Below are 19,912 nucleotides of genomic sequence, written 5' to 3' on the forward strand. Positions count from 1 at the left end.
CCAAACTTTTAGACAGAATTAGATAATTACTTTAAAACATAACTTGAAAAATAAAGTAATCTGAAACACGTTTAAGCTCTTTTTGTTACTTGTGTAACATATACAGGGATCTATTTGTCAGGAAGAACTTATAAACAAGGTCATTGAAATTTGTCTGTGTGCTGTTTGTTATACTTTCATCTGCTACCGTATTCATTTTATAGTAAATTTGTTCAGTATGTTCTTGTAAAGGCTGCTAGACATGTATTTGACGGTTTCAATTTGAGATTTAAGATTAAATTTAGACTAAACTAGAAGTTATTTAAGTCATCAGTTTCGTATAAGTTTTGAAACAAAGTAGACATATTTTATAGCTGTGTATTGGTGACAATATATTTATTATATTTAGTGATATGTCTGTTAGAAAGGAAATTGATGATCCGGGTCGAACAATTATGGATTAAATAATTTCAAAAATAGCGTTGCTGTAATTAAATCTATTGGGAGAAATAAAATTAAAATAATGTTGAATAATGCTTTATCTGCTAATAATATTGTAAGTAACGACTTTTTAGAAGCCAACAATTTAATTGCCTATGTCTAGCATGCCTATGTAAGCATATCTATTAGAAAAACTTAAATGTAAGAATCCAAATAGTAATATTAAAGAAGTCAAACGACTAAAGTGTAGAGTCATTACAGAAACAGATGAAACTAAACTAGTAGATAGACAACTTGTATGTATAACATTCATCGGATCTTCTTTACCAAAGGAAGTCATAATCAATAGTATTTTTCTATTATTGATTTGAATTTGCTGTTAAGATACCAAAAACGCAGCCCCAGGTCCAGATCAGATTTCGTATATTATGTTACAAAAAATTGGTATGCTGGCCAAAAAACTACTGAATATTTATAACTGTATCTTGCAAAAAGTAGCAGACTTAAAACAGCTCCCTTTGGAATGCCTTTTAGTGTAATCATTGGTTCTATGATGGTATAACCTACTCACGTCGATACATTTCTGTCTTTATGTATATTTGATAGTAAATATGCCATGCATTATGGAACTTCAAGAAATAAAAGTTTATCAAACAGTATATTTAAATCAATATTGTCATAAGCACTTTTTATATCCATAAACAATGCACTTGTAGTCATGGAATTGGAAAAGCCAATTTGAACATATGTAGTCAGACGAACGACAGCATCCGTCGTACCACAGTCTTGTTTGTAGCCAAATTGTGTTGCTGGTAGTATACAATTGAGTTAATGGGCATCTGGAGTTAAGACTGGAAGAAAATTGAATCCATGTGCTTCTGGCTTTCTGTTTAAACATTTTTTTCGTTGTAGCTGCTATTTTTTTATATTCCAGAGTGTCATTCAGAGTGGATTGAATGTTGTACAATTTAAGCGCATTCTTCTTGAGACGTAACTTTGTGACACATTCATCATCCCGCCAAATCGATTTTTGTCTATATTTAGGAATGAAGATTAAGTTTTCAGGAATAGAAGCTTCGACGCTTATATTAATTGCTCTATTCAGATTAAGTATTATTTCATGACAGTTATCAGAGTATACAACATTGTTGAGTTCCATTTCAAGAATGCTCTGAAATAATTCCCAGTTGGCCTTCTCGAATATCCGTTTCCTTGTTGGATAGACAATGGTAGAAGGTACATCAATATTTAACGGAAATAATATAATGATCAGATCCAAGAGTTCTATCCAATGTTTGCCAATGAGTTAAGTCTACAGCTGATTTTGAAGAGTTTGGAGGAGTAATTTGGGTGCTAAATCATCATTTAGAATTATTAAATTCATATCAGCTAGTGCCTCAATTATCCTGTTGCCGTCAGTATCATTCTTTAGAGAACCCCACACCGTATGATGGGCATTGAAATCGCCTCCCAGTATCGTCTTTCCTTTAAGTGAGGAACACCAATTAAAAGCAGTTCCCATTCCCGGGTGTATGTATTCTTCTTAGCTTTATATTGTAACGTCTATTCGTATTAAGACCAGGGCGTTAAGCAATACCACACTGCTGAAAGAAACGAGGGGAGAAATTCTTCGAATATCCATAAGGATATTCAAGAGAAAAACGCCCACCGTTCCATCCATCAGAATGGTGCTCTGCCTGACTGCTCAGCCCTGGGTTCGTTCCCCGTTCATTCTCTCCCCACACCAATCCCAGAAAGGTATAGGAAATAAAAAAACTTACGAAGTCATAGTAAAGGTATATATATTTATTAAATAATAATAAACAGAATTCATATTATTATAAATTTTTAAACTGAGACTCAAAGATTCTGCCGGTTGCCGGTATAAAATAATTTTTAGTATAAAAAAGTACTCAGCTTTAGTTCGTTCTGAACGAGTCGTTCAGTTCTCCAGGAAAGGTTCCGATCATTGTGCAAGTTAGCCGCTATCGGTGGTTGTTGATTGGGCTAAGGGGGGTTGTTGGTCTAGATTATAGCAATCATTTTTGTCCCCATGTTGGTAAATGGGTTTCAAATTATATTCTGATGCATCAGTGGATTTAAGGTAGTATGGGTGGTTGCAGATTGTTTCTTCAAGGTAGTGTGGTTGGCTGTTGTTTGCTTCCCAAGGTAGTGTGGTGGGCCATTGCTTGCTCCCCACCGCAGTGGCCGTATGTACGACTAAGACACTAACCAATTTGTGTGACTAAAGTTTCATTGTAGAATGATTGTAGTGATATGATTGAAAAGAGCGAATAAAAATTTGTATCGGCTTATATAGGATGGAAAAAAATATATAGGCTACTAAAAATATTTATAATTTAGTGAGGTCGCTTTGGAATAATATAGTACGGGGGACAAGTACCAAGCGGAGCTTGGTATCACGTTAAATTGGTTGATTGAAACGTTACACACCCCCCAAGGTACCTGAAAATTTTTTTTACAGGGACTTAGAAAAATTTTTTTGAAAAAAAAAGAAGAATCATTGTAAATGAGATTAAGAAGAAGGATAACTAGTAGGAATGGCAGAAAAGGAAAGTGTGGATAAAAACTCGCAACACGAAAAGAAGAGGAAGAACGAATAAGCAAGGTAAAGATATTTAAGAGATTCTTAAGAAGGAAACAAGAAGAAGAAATTGTTGATTTGAGAAAGTAAATATGTAGCAGTAAATGAAAATACAAATTAAGTTTGGGTGTATATAAAAAAATATAGCGAAGAGTTGCACTATAAAATGCTACTGTTTAATAAGAAATGATAATAATTAGATAGTCAAGCCTTGTTCTCTAAATGTTTGCTTCATTCGAAAAAAAAAAAAAATAAAGCATTTTATCTATAACTGAAAACCGAATTAATAATTAACTAATTCTGTATAGTTAATACTAAAAACTAAAAATTAAATTTGTAATTAAAAAATAAAATAAATAATAAGAGATGTGCCTTTGTAGTAAAGTAAAACACCCCTAGGCCAAAACAAGGGTTAGGCAGGAAGCACAACAAATTATTTAGCCTATCAATAAAAATGGAGGTACAGTAATGTAAGATAAACAAAGTTTCATTGATAGTAAAATAAAGATGCACTAGATAAACTGCCAGAAATATTTATGAAAATATTTCAAGTTGTCATGATTACAGTCATGGATAAAAATAGTACATCGGAATTAGAAAAGGTAAAGAAGAATGATAACGAATGAACATCAATTTGAATTCAGATAATAAGAGCCAATAACAAACAATGTCAACAAAACAAAATAAGACTCGAAATATTTTGAAGTATTCACACTATATAAAAAGAATTAACTCTGAGATGTTTTAGTGGGTGTTGAGATGAAAGTACATACGTCAAATAACTGTCAAAGTGAAAATTTGAATTTAAAAGTTCTCCGATAAAAATTATAGTTTTTAATAATTTTAAACAGTATTGATTTAAAATTTAAGTGCAAAAACCATAATAAACGAGCCGGTTTTCTAATTAGTATTGTGATTTACTTTTTATGTATAATTAGGATTTTAATTTTGACCATATAGTTAAACGACAAGTGTTTTACGGTTGTAAACTTATATTTTGTTCCCCCAATGGGGGATACTAGTGCAGGGACGTCCTCGTTGACGCAAATGTTAGTAAATAATAGTGAGGACCATTTAAAAATAACTAATAATCAAAGCATGACCATAAAAAATGTCAACAGTGTAGGTGCTGTCATGGAACCGGAAAAGAAAACCTTTAATTTACGCTCAGATAAGTATAATATTAAAAATATTTGGGTTTATATTGAAAAAGTAAATGTTGAAAATTTAGGTAGATTACATCCGATGACTGCTGGTCACATATTATTCAAAAAATTAAAGCTTACAAATATTTTAGAAATTAAAAGCATAGGTAGAAATCGCATCAAGGTTTTGTTAAAGTCTTTACTGGAAGCAAATAATTTAGTAAATAATCAAGCATTAAAATTGGAAAATCTTAAGGCGTACATACCTAATCATTTGTTAGAAATCAAGGGTTTAGTACGGGACGTAGATACTCAGTATGACGTAGATTATTTAATAAATACTATAGAGTCATCTTCTAAAGTTATTAATATATATAGAACTAAACGTAAAGTTGTTAATGATAATAAAGTTGAATTCATAGATAAAAAGACAATAATTATCACATTTGAAGGCAACGTTCTGCCAAATTATGTTTCTTTTAATAAGGTATTTTGTCCTGTTGAACAGTATATTGGAAAAGTCGTTCAGTGTTATAAATGTCTTAGATTTGGACATGTATCCAAACAGTGCAAAAGTACACAAGAACGGTGTATTCAATGTAGTGAAATTAAAGAAAAAAATCATAATTGTAATAGAGAAGTTGTATTTTGTATTGTAAAAGTAGGAACCATCTGTCGATATCTAATAAATGTCCACAATATGAAAAACAGAAAAAAATAAAAAATATAATGGCTGAACATAACATATCTTTTGTAGAAGCACGTAATTACTGTGAAAAGTCCTTTTCAAATTTTGTAAGTAACAACTCCTTTGAATGTTTAGCAGAATATGAAAGGGATTTTCCTAGTTTGCCTACAACTAGTAAAATTATTCCGGTATCTAAACAAGTTTCACACAAGCCAAATTCTGTTTTTACTCACACTGATTTAAATATTACGAAATCTCAAACAAATAAAAAAAGAAAAGTCAATTCACCAACTACACAGTCGTCTACTGAGAAACCAATGTTTCCTTTTGTTTTTGGACCTGATAAACCTTTACCTGTTAATCGAATTATACCAAATTATGAAAACGTTGAAATTAAAAGAAATGTAACTGAAAGTCTTTCTACTTTTATATATCAGCTTTTACAAAGTATACAAACTTTTGATGATATACGATCTATAGATAAACAATTAATAGTCAATAATATTGAACAGGTATTGGAGGGTACTCTGATTAATACTAAATAAAAAATGTCTTGTCAACCTAAGTTAAAAATAATGCAGTGGAATGCTCGTTCTGCTGTCTCAAATAAAAATAGTATGATGCATTATTTAGTAACAAACAAAATAGACATAGCTCTTATTAGTGAAACATGGTTTAAAAAAAATGTATTATATGATTTTAACGGGTATAATCTTGTTCGTAATGATAGGTTGGATGGTTATGGTGGAGTTGCTATACTGATGAATAAATCAATTTGTTTTACTGAACTAAAAATTGAAAATAATAATTACAATAACGAAATACAGTTATATGCTATAAAAATTAAATATGGAAATAGTTAAATTAGTTTTATGTCACTATATAGAGCCCCGAAAATAAGATGCACGATAAATGATTGGATTAATATATTTTCCCAGTTACAAAAACCAATTATAATAGGAGGTGATTTTAATGTCCATCATACTATTTGGGGTTCAAGTACAAATGATGGAATCGGAATACAGCTGATTAAAATGGCAGATGATCTTGAATTTACAGTTTTAAATAATGGACAACCAACAATGCTAACTCAACCTAACCAGAATTACTCAATGATTGATGTAACTTTCTGCAGTCCGGATCTTGTTAGTAAGACTGAATGGTCTATCTCTTCAGACACGCTAGGATCAAATCATTTTGTTATACAGTTGGAAATTTGCATTAAAGCCGAAACAGAAAAAATATTACCAAAAAATAAATGGAACATCAAAAAATCTAATTGGCCTTTATATACTTCTTTAGTACAAAACTTTTTTAACCAAAATACTGAAATTCCAAATAACACATCAAGCAAATATGAACATTTAATTAATAGTATAAATTATGCTGCTCACATTGCAATACCACAATATAAACCTTTTAAGCCAAAAACTCGAAACCCGCCACCTTGGTGGAATTCTGAATGTGACACTATTATTAAAAACCGGCAATATTCACTCATGAATTATAAAAAAGAACGTAATTTTGAGAACTATATAAAATGCCAATCAAACATGGCAAGTACAAAAAAACAACTAAAAAGTATTGCGAAACAAAGCTGGGTCAATTGGGTTTCTTCTCTTAATAAATCAATACCATCATCAGTACTTTGGACTCAAGCTAGAAAGTTATACAGAAAATCACCAACAAAAAAAAATCTTGAAAATATTTGGATAGAAGAGTTTTTTGATATAATTGCTCCTCCAACAGTGATATCTATGCCTAATAAACCTAAGAAAATAGTAACCGACAAAAACCACTTTTTACTTCAACCGATTAGACAGACAGAACTAAGCTATGTTTTAAATAATCGTTCTAGCACAAGTCCTGGTTATGACCACATTAAGTATCCTATGCTTGATCTGCTTCCTCCAATCGCTAAAGATCTTTTATTGGAAATATTTAACGAATTTATGTCTGCAGGTACGGATGAATTTAAAGAAGTTATTGTAATCCCAATTTTAAAGCCAATGAAGGATCCGAATCTGGCAAAATCATACAGACCAATTTCACTTATGTCTTGTGTTCTCAAAGTATTAGAAAGGATACTAAAAGTAAGGCTTGAATGGTGGTTAAGTGAGAAAAAACTACTTCCAAATTCTCAGTTCGGTTACAGACAAGGTTGTGGTACTTTGGATGCACTCGCTACCGTAGTAACTCACATTCAAAATGCATATTCTCGCAATACGTATGTTCCACTATTATGTTTGGATATTGAAGGTGCATATGACAGTGTTAATTTAGATATGCTAAAAGAAAAAATGATTCAACAATTCCAAATACCTTTCCTGCTTGCCCAAAATATTGTCAATTTCTACTTAAACAGGAAAATATATATTAGGATGGAAAACAATCAACTCATTGGACCACGTTTTAATAGTTCGGGTCTTCCACAGGGCTCAGTTTTAAGTCCAATTCTATTTAATCTTTACACAGCCGATTTTCATAATATTAGTATCGAAAAAATTTCATTTAATACAATACAATATGCAGATGACTTCTGTATCTATACTGAATCTAAAAAATACAATGACGGCTTAAACACATTGGAATGTGTTCAAGAACATTGCTGTAGGTAGTTTAGAAAAAATGGTTTTGAGTTGGCAAACAACAAGTCTAACATTTGTATATTCACTAGACATAACTTGCCTCAAAGAGAACAAATAATATTAAATGATAATTATTTTCCCCTCTGTAAGTCGATAAAATATTTGGGTATGATTTTGGATACAAAACTGACCTGGAAACTGCATGTTGATTTTATGCTTGATAGGTGTAATAAAGCACTAAACTTTCTCAAATCAATTACAAAAACCTGGTGGGGTGCTGATGTTGAAACATGTCTTCTATTTTATCGTTCTTATATCAGGTCCATTATAGATTATGGCTCTGTACTTTACGGATCCGCTAGTAACAATATTTTAGGCCGTATAGATGTTTTTATAAACACAGTTTTGCGGTGTTGCATGGGTGCTATGAGATCTACCCCTATTGAACCACTTTATGTTGAGACAATGGAACCGCCCAGTAAATTTAGAAGAGAATATCTCAGTCAAAAATTTCTCCTTAAAGTTCGTGGTTACAACACTTGTTTATATAAAGATATTAGTAGTTTAAACTATTTCGACTTAACAAATAAATATTGGACTCACAAGAATTCTCCACCCTTATGCGAAGCATTTCGAAATACTGCAAATAAAGATACTGAACTTACAGTTGCAAATAAAGTGGTACATTTTAAAGATTTCTTTGAGTTACTGGATCAAGTACATATAATACAACCTATTTATCATGAGAACCCTTTAATAAGTCGTATTGTTTTAAACAACTATCTAACAAATTGGCCAAAATCTGTTTGTATTTATACAGACGCATCTAAAAGTTCAAAGGGTACTGGTTGTGCCTTTTATATTCCAGATAAATTTATAGAAAAAATGTTTAAGCTGCCCACAAATTTCTCCATTTTTAGTGCTGAGGCTGCGGCCATATATGAAGCTTTAATTTATTTTAAATTTGCATCCTATAGTTCAGCAGTAATTTTATCTGATTCATTATCTGTACTTACAGCTATTCAAAAACCGCAACTACCATGTAGTACTTCTAATCCATACATTTTTTTAATTAAAAAATGCTTATTTGAAATTAATAAATACACCAAAAAAATACAATTGATGTGGATCAAAGCACATTCAGGACTTACATATAATGAATACGTAGACCAGTTAGCTAAAAATTCCATCATTCATGGAATACTAACCAACTATCATCCTTGCATTATAGATGCTTTTGCTTGTTCAAGAACTGAACAAATGAACAACTGGAAAGCACACTGGGAAAAGTACTGTAGTATTTCAACAACACAATATAGTTTGATACAACCAAATATTCCAAAAAAACCTTGGTATAACAATTTCATCCTCCCTCGCAAATATATAACTACCATCAGTAGACTTAGATTTGGTCATGCATGTTATCCTGCACATTTATTTAAAATAAATATATTAGATTCCGATATTTGTCAAGAATGTCAGATTAAAAGTGACTTAAACCACATATTTTTTGAATGTCAAAAGTATAAACAACACACCAACAACCTTATTAAAAGAATGATGGACAAGAACATCCCACTTCCTGTTAATATTCTCTTTCTACTATCACTTAATGAAAAGAAAATGTTTGACTGCTTGATAAACTTTTTGTCTGATAGTAAAGTATGCCTGTAATTAGATTTGTAACCTATGTTTGGAAAAAATAAAAAAAAAAGATTAAAAAAACGAATATAAAAAAATACTTAAACAAATAGATTAAAAAATAAATTAAAAAAAAATGAATTAAAAAAAAAATAAATAAAAAAAGATTATAAAAAAAAAATATTAAAAAAAATAAAAAAAAAAGAAAAATAATTAAAAAAAAAAATAAAAATATAGTAAAACAATCACTAAGAGCATCTAAACCTCCGAGGTGTTGAATCGGGTTTATGTCCTAACGTAGTGATTAAAAAAATATATATATTACCATAGTTGTATTTATTAACATAGTAGGTAGATATTTTTATTTGTAAGATGTATACACTATGTATTTCACGTCTGTCAATAACTGAATTATAATAAAGGTATAATATAGTATTTATCAACATAGTATGTACATTAGCTAAGTACGGAATAATTCTATTATTAATCATGTTTCACTAATTCTTTAAATATTTATATGCATATTTAAATTCGAAAATAAAGCTCATGCTGATTGTGACTGGCTGAATGACAATTGTCCAAGCCAAGAATAAAAAAAAAAAGAAAATAGGTAAAAGGTGTCATAAAATTGTACCCAAAATTTTATGACACCTTTTACTGATTTTACTAATTCTGATTACACAAAAGGTTGAAAAAAAAAACTATATATGCATAATGCACGCTTAACTTCAGGAAGTATTTACGACCTAAGGGTAATAGTTTTCTAAAAACTATTAAAAAGACAGCTGCATAATAACATTTGTGTTTTGAAAAGAGAGTAGTAATTGAAATACCCTAAGATAATTCCAAACATGGAAAGGGTAGAATCTGGTGGTGGCAAAAACTCAAGATAGCACGTATTCATCGATAAAAAATCGTGAAAAATGCACGATAAAGAGATACAAGATAAAATATAAACTTCGAAAAATTGATTACAAAAAAAAATTTGGCAGAACTGTTAAAATAAAGATGTGGAAAATAAATTATAAGAAATAAAATAAAATTAATTATTATTGATGTCTGTAGGTTCATCAGGTTTTAAATCTCTGACATGGAAATTCCCTAAGTCAATACCGTTAAGATACTTAAGAGCATAAACGGTGGAAGAAATCACTTTTTCAATATTGCAAGGGACGTCATTCCGTATTCGTCATTCTTATTATATGAATGACGAATTCTCTTCTAGACTTCATCGATGATAGGGGTCAAACTTTCGGGAGGTAATGGAGAGAAAAAACTGTTGTTGATATTTACCGAATTATTTGCCCTATCCTCAATACTTCCGTAAAAGGAACCGTCAGTTGGAATAGTCCTGGCGGAAGTTAAGAAAGAGGGAGAAAATTTGGTAATATCTTGTTTTGCGAGCCTGATTGCCTGGGCTATCTTAAATATGTCTTTATCCCAATCTTTGTGGTTCTGAATAAAAGAGCGAATAACTGTTACGATAGTTTTGTTTACCCTCTCAGTCGGATTAATCTGGGGAAAATATCTCGCACTGTACCAGATTTTCAGGACATTGTATCGTTTCATAAGGTCCTTAAATTCCTTGGAAATGAATTGAGGACCATTGTCAGCAACGAAAATCTGCGGGACACCGAAGATTAGGAAGACCTGATTTTCAATAAATTTCACGATGCTAGCAGCTGTCGCTGAGGACATACGGTGAACTAAGATAAATTTGGTGAATCAATCCCCAATGACCAAAAGATATCGATTGCCCTTCTTAGATCGAGTGTAAGGACCTAGAAGGTCAGTTGAGAGGAACTGAAAGGGGTAGTTGATATCCCTGTATTTACCCATCCGACCTGCTGGGGGTAAATTTGATGATTTACAGGAAGCGCAAACCTTGCATTTAGACACATATGTTGAAACAAAATGTCTTATTTATCAATAGTACAATTCAGAAATTCTACCAAAGGTTTTTCATACACCTAAATGACCTGCTGTAGGTTCATTGTGGTACATCTCGAGGATAGAATTTCTGTGTGGAGAGAGAATAAAAATTTTCCAATTAGGAGAGGAATCGCAGAATTTTGAACGAGAGAAGACGTGCTTGTACAAGACGTTGTCTTCAACTTTAAGAGAAGGGTATTTATGTGGGTCATTGGTAACCTTCTTTATTAAGATGTTATACCAATTGTCCCTAGTGAGATTAGACAAATTTAGAACTGAAACTTCTGGGACAGAATTAGGATAATTATTAGGATAATGTATATTCGCAGAATTTTGAACGAGAGAAGACGTGCTTGTACAAGACGTTGTCTTCAACTTTAAGAGAAAGGTATTTATGTGGGTAATTGGTAACCTTCTTTATTAAGATGTTATACCAATTGTCCCTAGTGAGATTAGACAAATTTAGAACTGAAACTTCTGGGACAGAATTGGGATAATTATTAGGATAATGTATAAAATGAAGTACAAAACAATATTCTTACCATTCCTGGTCTGTATATATTTTCGTGTATTTACATAGCAAAATTTATGAATTTAATAAGTTTCAATTTAACCATGTTTATTCAACAAGGTTCAGAGACAATCACTTTATGCTTCCACAACATCGTTCTGTTTTGTTGGAAGGTAGCACACATTATGCAGCCATAAGTTTCTTTAACAAATTACCAATAGATATACGAATGAATTTACATCAGCCAAACTTTCGGAGGTGTGTACATCAATACATTTGTGAGCTAGATCCATATTCTAAAAATAACTTTTAATTAAGTAAGTATGTTTTATCGTGTTTATTCAATTTATATACTTTTAAGATGTATGTCTGTAACTTTGACTTGTCTCATACATGTACTTTGTATAATGTCACAGGTGATCAATAAATTTGACTTGACTTGACTTGACTTGACTTAACATTTTCTGGAATTCTGGAAAGAGAATCGGCAATGACGTTAAGAGAACCACTACTATGCACAATGTCGAACTTATAAGAAGATAACTCCATCGTGCTAGACGAGGAGAAGGATTTTTCATGGTGAAAAGCCACTAAAGTGAAGCGTGATCAGAAATTACGCAAAAAACGGTGCCTTTGATGTAACCTCTAAATTTTTCGACTGACAGGAGTATGGCCAAAAGTTCTTTTTCAGTCGTGCTGTACTTGCGTTGGCACTTGTTAATAGTTTTACTAAAATAAGCGATGAAATGCTCACAACCATCCTCTTTTTGGAACAGGACTAAGCCAACTCCAGATTCACATAGTACATGTATATTCACATATTATTCACATATTCGCAAGCAATATAAAATTTCTTTGAGAAATCTGGACTAGCAATAACAGGAGCATGAGTGAGAAGGTTTATTATCGCATGGAAAGCAGAATCATCCTCTAGTCCATGATATGGGTTGTCCTTTTTTTTCCTTTTAATAAATCCGAAATGGGAGAACAAACAGAATTAAAGTTAGGAAGAAATCTAAGATAATACCCGATCAAACCGATAAGACGTCTGATCTGTGTGGTATTCTAAAATAGAATTGATTTTCTCTGGATCTGTCTAAGACCTTTTTCCTCGACAATGAAACCTACAAAACTTAAGAGATGGTCTACAGAATTGACATTTACTAAAATTTATGGTTATATTGTTATTTATGGTTGTATTATGGTTATATATAAGTTTTCGTTGCCTAAAGACCACGTAGAGTACTTTAAGGTGAGTTTCAAAATCTGGAGTCACCAAGGTAATGTCATCAACGTAGTAAAAGACATAGGGATCAAGTTTGGGACCGATTACCATCGTCCTACGTCGATTTTTCTACACATTGCTTGTGCGGAATTATTTAGGCCAAAGGGAAGAACGTTAAAGCAAAATACTACGATTTGGGATAGAAAAAGCGGTTTTGATCTTAGACTCGTCGTCGAGAGGAATTTGATAGAAAGCATGTCGTAAATCAATGGATGTTATATACCTAGCACCACGAACCTTAGAGATAATAGAGTCGATAAGGAGCATTGGGTAACTGTCCGGAATAGTTATAGTATTCAGCTTTCTACCATCAATCAGACGCGATGTGTACCGTTCTTCTTTTTAACGAGCCATAGAGGACTCATCCAAGGAGTTGGAGTGTGTAAGGGTTGAATAACCTTTAGCTTCAACCTTTCGTCAACACCTTCATTAAGGATCTTTTACATTGCAGGCGATAGAGGGTATTGTCTTTGCTTTATTGTCTTTGCATTTCCGGTGCCGATATGGTGAGTATAAAGGGTTGTTCGACCAATAGAGTCTTCTGCAGCTATTTCTTTGAATAGAGAAATGATCGAATCGAATTGAGTGAGTTGAGAAGGAGTCAAGGTGCACCTATCAGAAATCGTGTTTATAACGCAAATAAAGGGACAGCAACAGTTCTGCCTATTTTCCCATGTTAAATCCCGTAAGAAATCGCTAAGGTCCATTCTGGTCATTTTTGGCTCTTTTTGTGGTGGAGGCGCGACGGCTTATCGGATCGTGACGTACGAGGGCTCGTTGGAACGGGGAGGAGGTAACGAATACGTTGAAGCAAAAAACAAAGATGGCGGCATTGCCAAAAGGACACTAAGCTTGTAACGTCTAAACGGCTCAACGTTCAATAATGTGCAAGGTATCGATGGAAAGGGGAGGTGGTAATGAATATGTAAGGACAAAAAACAAACGTAAAGACAATGCCAGAACGGCAATATATCTTTTCTCTGTTGTTATTAGTCAGATTACTGAGTACTTACAAAGTTGTTGCCTTGCTTAAACCTGGCAAAAATTCCAACGACCACAAAAGCCATCGGCCAATATATCCAGCCAGAATTCAGTTTCCAACGGTTGTTAAAATCCCCAACGATTGTTCGGACTGAAAATCAGCGACATGCGCAGTGGTGTTGCTGTTATATAAATCTATCAATTCTATAACCACAAAACAAAAATAACCTTACTAAATTGTAAAGTGAGTTGTTTTTCTGTGTGTATTTGTTTTCATATTTAGTAGTGTAAATACTAAACTAAGCAATGGAGTCTAGTGATTCATCAAGTGTATATTTGGGAAGCGATATCTCCAGTTCAAGCGATAGTGAGGACAATATTTTTGTACCTAAGACTAGAAACGAAAATTACGTTGAAAATACTGTACCATCCTACAGTAACCAAGAGTTTTTCGGACATTTTCGAGTGAGAAAACAAGTTGCAAATAACTTACCAGTAAAATTTAAAAACTCAACACATTTCTTCCATCAAATGGGCGAATTTGGAAAAATAATAGCTCTGCAATATGTATTGGTTTTTCTCTGGTTTGCAGGGCATGAGGCTGCCTCATACAGAGATGTTTCTGATAGGTTTAACATATCTCTAAGTTCTTTGAGGAAAATTATAGTCCGAATGACTTATTTTTTATCGAATTTGGCTCCTGAAAAAATCCAATGGCCAAATTTTCAGGAAAGAATAAACATTGAATGGTGTTTTAGACAAAATGGTTTTCCAGGAGCAATTGGTGCAATTGATGGTTCACTTATAAAAATAGATAAGCCGTCAGAAGACCCTGATTCATACCTTAACAGGAAACATTTTCACTCCATTCATGTAAGTTCTATTTGGTTTCACAAACATTTCGATAACTTGATGCATAGATGTGCTATGTCCATCATACATCATTTGAGAAGACAAGTTTTTCAATCTACAGTACCTTTTCAATTTAAATGCATTATACTATCCTAAATAGATTAAAAAAGTAAAATATTAGTTTATCAACGTTTATGGTCTATAGTCTAGTCCAGGGCTTCTTAAACTTTTTTATATAGCGACCCCCTTCAAGCTTAGGAAATTTTAAACAACCCCCTCCTCCATATAATGAAATATATATTAACCGTAGATGTAGATGTAATATCGCACTATTTTAAAATGTAAATAAAATAATGATTAAAGAATACGTACCCATTCATTTCACACACACATATATATATATATATATATATATATATATATATATATATATATATATATATGTATATATATATATATATATATATATATATATATATATATATATATATATATATATATATAATTGGAAACGTTGACGGGATATCGGTCGTAATAAAACACAATAAATAGAATAACATAAAACTATATCTATATATTCAATAGAAAAAATAAACTTTTGTAACAATTTTTTTAATAAAAACATATTATTAACATCAAACAATATTAATGTGACGGATGTGATTGTTTATTTTTACACAAATAATTAAATCTAAGCTCAATTTGAGTTAGTGCAGATCGTAATAAATTTTCAACGTTTATTAAAGTTGAACGGTATTTTGATTTTAAGTAAGTTAATGTGGAAAAGGCTGATTCACATAAATATGTTGTACAAAATGGCAGTAATTTGTTCATTGCCATTTCCGATAGTAGGATAGGTAGATATTCTGATTTGATTTCTATCCAAAATTCATGCACAGGCACTTGAGAAAATCTGAGTCGCAAGGTAGTATCACTTGTTAATTCGGCAAATTCTTCTTGTGCTTTTAAGTTTAAAAAATTAATTTCTTCCATTTCAATTGAAAATGGATTGCAAATCCATTGTTGTGTATCGATATCATTGGGAAAATACCTATGCATGTAAACTTCCATATCCTTCAAATGATTAACTATAATTTTTGTTATAGGAGTATCTTTTTTTGAAATATTGTTACTAATTATATACTAGTCAGTAAATGGAAACATTTCGGGCGATCCACTTTCCACTCTGTTCTTCCATATAAGAATTTTTTTAACAAAGGCCTCAAGTTTATTTTTTAACATAAACATATTAACGCAGACTCCCTGCATTGATAAATTCATATCATTGATTTTATCAAAAATATCTGCCAAATAGCATAGCTTGAGAAGCCATAAATTATCGTGAAAATAATCGGCCAAATTAGAATTTTGCTCTGTTAGAAATATAAGAACTTCATCTTTTAAAGTTAATAATCGTTTCAAACTTCGACCTCTTGATAGCCACCTAACTTCAGCATGTAGCAAAAAACTTGTATAATCCGAATCCATATCAATGCACAAATTTTTAAACAATCGACTATTAAGTGCTCGACTTTTAATAAAGTTAATGATTTTGATTGCATCAAAAAACACAGTGTTTAATTCTGGTGCAATTTTTTTAACAACAAGTGCCTCTCGGTGAATCATACAATATGTAAATGTAATATGATCATTTCCATCTTTAACAAATGCTGTAAAACCAAGATCTTGTCCGGTCATTGCTGCAGCACCGTCCGTGCACACATCAACACAATTTTTCCAATTTAATCCTTCTTTTTCAAAAAACTCATTTACTTTTTTATATATATCTTTTCCACGAGTATGACCTTCCAGAGGACGACAAAACAGTATATCTTCATGGATGCTTCCCTCATAAATATATCTTACAAAAAGTAACAACTGTGCCATTTTTGAAATGTCTGTCGACTCGTCCAGTTGTATTGCAAACTTTGAGCTGTCTTTAAGCCTCATAAGAAGCTGTTGAAATTGATCATTGCTAATGTCTGAAATTCTTTTGGACACAGTGTCATTTGATAATGGAATTTTACTAATTTCAGCAGCATACTGTTTTCCATGAACAATTTCAGACATTCTTATAGCTGCAGGTAGTAAAAGGCTTTTTCGTTTTTGCTATCAAATACGAAACTTCATACGATGCCTATAGATATCTATCATTCAAAGTAACATACTTCTCCAAAGTGTTCTTTTCTTTATTTGATGTTTGCAAAAGACGCTCAAAATATTCTATTGGCTTTTTTGATAACGTTGCATGTTTAGTATTCAAATGTCGTTGCAGTTTTGACGGTTTCATGCTTTCTGCAGCCAAAACTTCTTTGCAAATTAAGCACACTGGTTGTTCTTCATTGTTGTGAGAAGAGCATGTGAAGCCATACTGCAAATATGATTCGTCATATTTTCTTTTTTTTTTTGTTTTGCTAGAAGTCGGATTTGAAGCCCTGCAACTTGGTTGTGACGGCGTGGCAGACTTATTAGTTGGAATTTTAATTAGCCATTTATCCATGATGGTTAAATAATAATAAATAATTAAACAAAATGTAGTTGAACTTTAACGTAATAATTAAAAACACCAACTGAAAATTACACAGTAAATACACACATGCCACTACGAAGACAAAGCTGAGTCCAAACTGAAGTACAAACAGAAAAATAACTACACTCGAATCTTTACCAGTGCAATGACAACAAATTATGATCAGATCAACCCCGACGCATGGCGCGTTCAAAGTGTGCAGCGCACAAAGGCACCGTATCACAAAGACGCCGAAAAAGCAGCTTTCCTTTAATTTTTTTTATTCTTTTATAAAAATAATTTGCCGATTCGCCTAGCCTAGCTTGATTATGCTTCCGTATTGTATGTGTAAGCTGTAGGGCGACGCGGCGTCTGGGTACTTATAATCACTAAGTTATCTTGCAAACACTGGCGCCGGCGGCCAGACATCAATGTCGAACGTTCAGTTGAAAATCGAGGAGCGCGTTGTATTTATTATTTTAAATGCTACTTCCATATTTTCATTTATAGGCCCTACATAACAGTTTTGCATTGCCACTTTTTTCAAAAAATAGTTATAATAAAACTACAATAGTATTTTGTATGATTTTTATTTGTATTTATATTTGTACGTAGTGTGTATACTAATTTTAAAATTTTATTTATAATGATTGAAAAGTATCAGATCTTTGCGACCCCCTTTCAGTAGTCTCTCGACCCCCCTGGGGGTCGCGACCCACAGTTTAAGAAGCCCTGGACTCAAAACACCTGAACAAAATTCCAAAAAATGAACATAAGTAGTATATCTGAGCTTTAAGGTATCGATTTGTTTTTCTTTAATTACAACCATTATGTGTATCATAATGTATAGAATATACAACTGAAACTGTATTCGAAACTAGTGTGTGATCACAAAAGAAAAATAAGGGATGTATTCATAGGTTACCCTGGGTCAGTTCATGATAGCCGTGTTTTCAGAGCATCACTTTGAATGAAAGTTTAGCCGAAAATTGTGGTGAATACTATTTATTAGGAGACAGCGGTTACCCATGCTTAAACCATCTTCTTACACCATATAAAGATTTTTTGAAACTTAGGAAGGATGCAAAATAATTTTAATGTTAAATTGTCCCAAAACAGATATGTTATTGAACATTGTTTTGGTACACTAAAACAAAAATTCAGGCAATTGTACCATTTAAAGTTAAGAAAAATTTCTGATTGTGTACATTTCATAAGGACATGTTGTGTTCTTCACAATATAGCTCTAAAAGACACACTACCTGACATTTTTGAAAACATACCTGACAATGTTGAAAATAAACCAGAAAATGACGAAAATCTACAGGACAACCAAAATGGAATGGCACTTACAAATAGAATAGCAAGTATGTTGCTAAGACATTAATATTAATAAATTTATAAAACAACTTTTTGTGTATCAAAGTTATGCTTTAACTTTTTTTATTTTCATAGGTGTAATAAATGTAGTTGTTATGTTTTAATTTTTATAATACAGATCTTTTTTTAACTTTTCATTATTTCTTATGTAACACCAAAAATCTAAATAAAAAATCCTCCAACAAAATACAAAACTCTATTGTAATACTTACCTATACTTACATAGTAACTCATGTCTAGGATAAATGATGAATTGGGTATTTTATCCTAGGGAAATACTTGTTTAGTTTTGTAAAATTAATTTTTAATGTAGTGATATTTATTGTGTAAACCATCTGACTAATACTTGATTCTATGTAAGCCCAAAATATGTAACAACAGAACAAGAATTATTAATTCCTTAAAAAGGCTGTTGTTCTTTCAACAGACTTTAAAGAATAAAAAATGTTGCCTAACAGGTCGCTATTTGTTTGAATTGTTAGGTAAAATCTTTTATCCTTTAAGTCTCTTGAAAAACAACAGCCTTTTTTCAAGAATTAACAATTCTTGTTCTTTGTTACATATTTTTTGGTCGACGTAGAATCAAGTTTTTTTTAGTTTGTTTTATATTCACATGGTAGAAAGAATAAACATCATTACAATGAACAATGTTCCACAGCGATTGTTCTTAAAATTGTCATATTATTCCATTAAAATAGTTCTTCACATAATAAGGATTTATTTTAACTTTACAAAATCTTAAAAAATACAAAACAATACTACAATATTAATAGTGTGACAACTTAAAAAGTATCAAATTTGAGTTATCCTTTGAACTTAGCTTAAAAGATGTACTTCATATAATACAATATTCAGTATTGTATTATGTGAAGTACATGTTTGTAAGCCGAGTACAAGAGTTAACTGAAATTTCATTTTGTTCAAGTTGTTATGCTATTGTATAAATGTTGAAAAAAAAACAAATCAAATTAAATCAATTTGTCTACAACTTTTTCTAACAACTCTGTGGTTTTTTTTAACAATTCATTTTGTTCTTATATTAATTTATTTCTCTGTCTTTTTTCTTCTATACTTTCTTTACGTTGTTTTAATAATTTATTTCTTTCTTTTCTTTCTTCTAACTTTTCTTTTTCTAATTTTAAGTGGGCTTCAGACTTCTCTTTCTCTACAGCCAATCTAGCATCATTATATTGCTTTTTTTCTCCTCTTTGTCTGTCTAATACATCTACTCGTTTGCTGATTCTAAAAAAACTTTTTTTGGCTGATGTTTGAAGAGCAGTAGCAACAGTTTTTTGTGGTGTTACCCTTACATCATGAGATGTTGATGGTGTAATTATTACATAATCGTGATCATCTGATGCTACATTTTCAGAAA

General features: G+C 31.6%; 1 protein-coding gene across 8 annotated transcripts in view; it reads left to right on the plus strand.

Annotated features, from left to right (window-relative positions):
* LOC140451284 (angiomotin-like protein 1) overlaps positions 1-19,912 on the plus strand; it is an 880,806-nt gene that overhangs the window by 173,369 nt on the left and 687,525 nt on the right. The window lies entirely within an intron of this gene.

Source organism: Diabrotica undecimpunctata, chromosome 1 (assembly GCF_040954645.1).
Source record: "Diabrotica undecimpunctata isolate CICGRU chromosome 1, icDiaUnde3, whole genome shotgun sequence".
Classification (NCBI taxonomy): domain Eukaryota; kingdom Metazoa; phylum Arthropoda; class Insecta; order Coleoptera; family Chrysomelidae; genus Diabrotica; species Diabrotica undecimpunctata.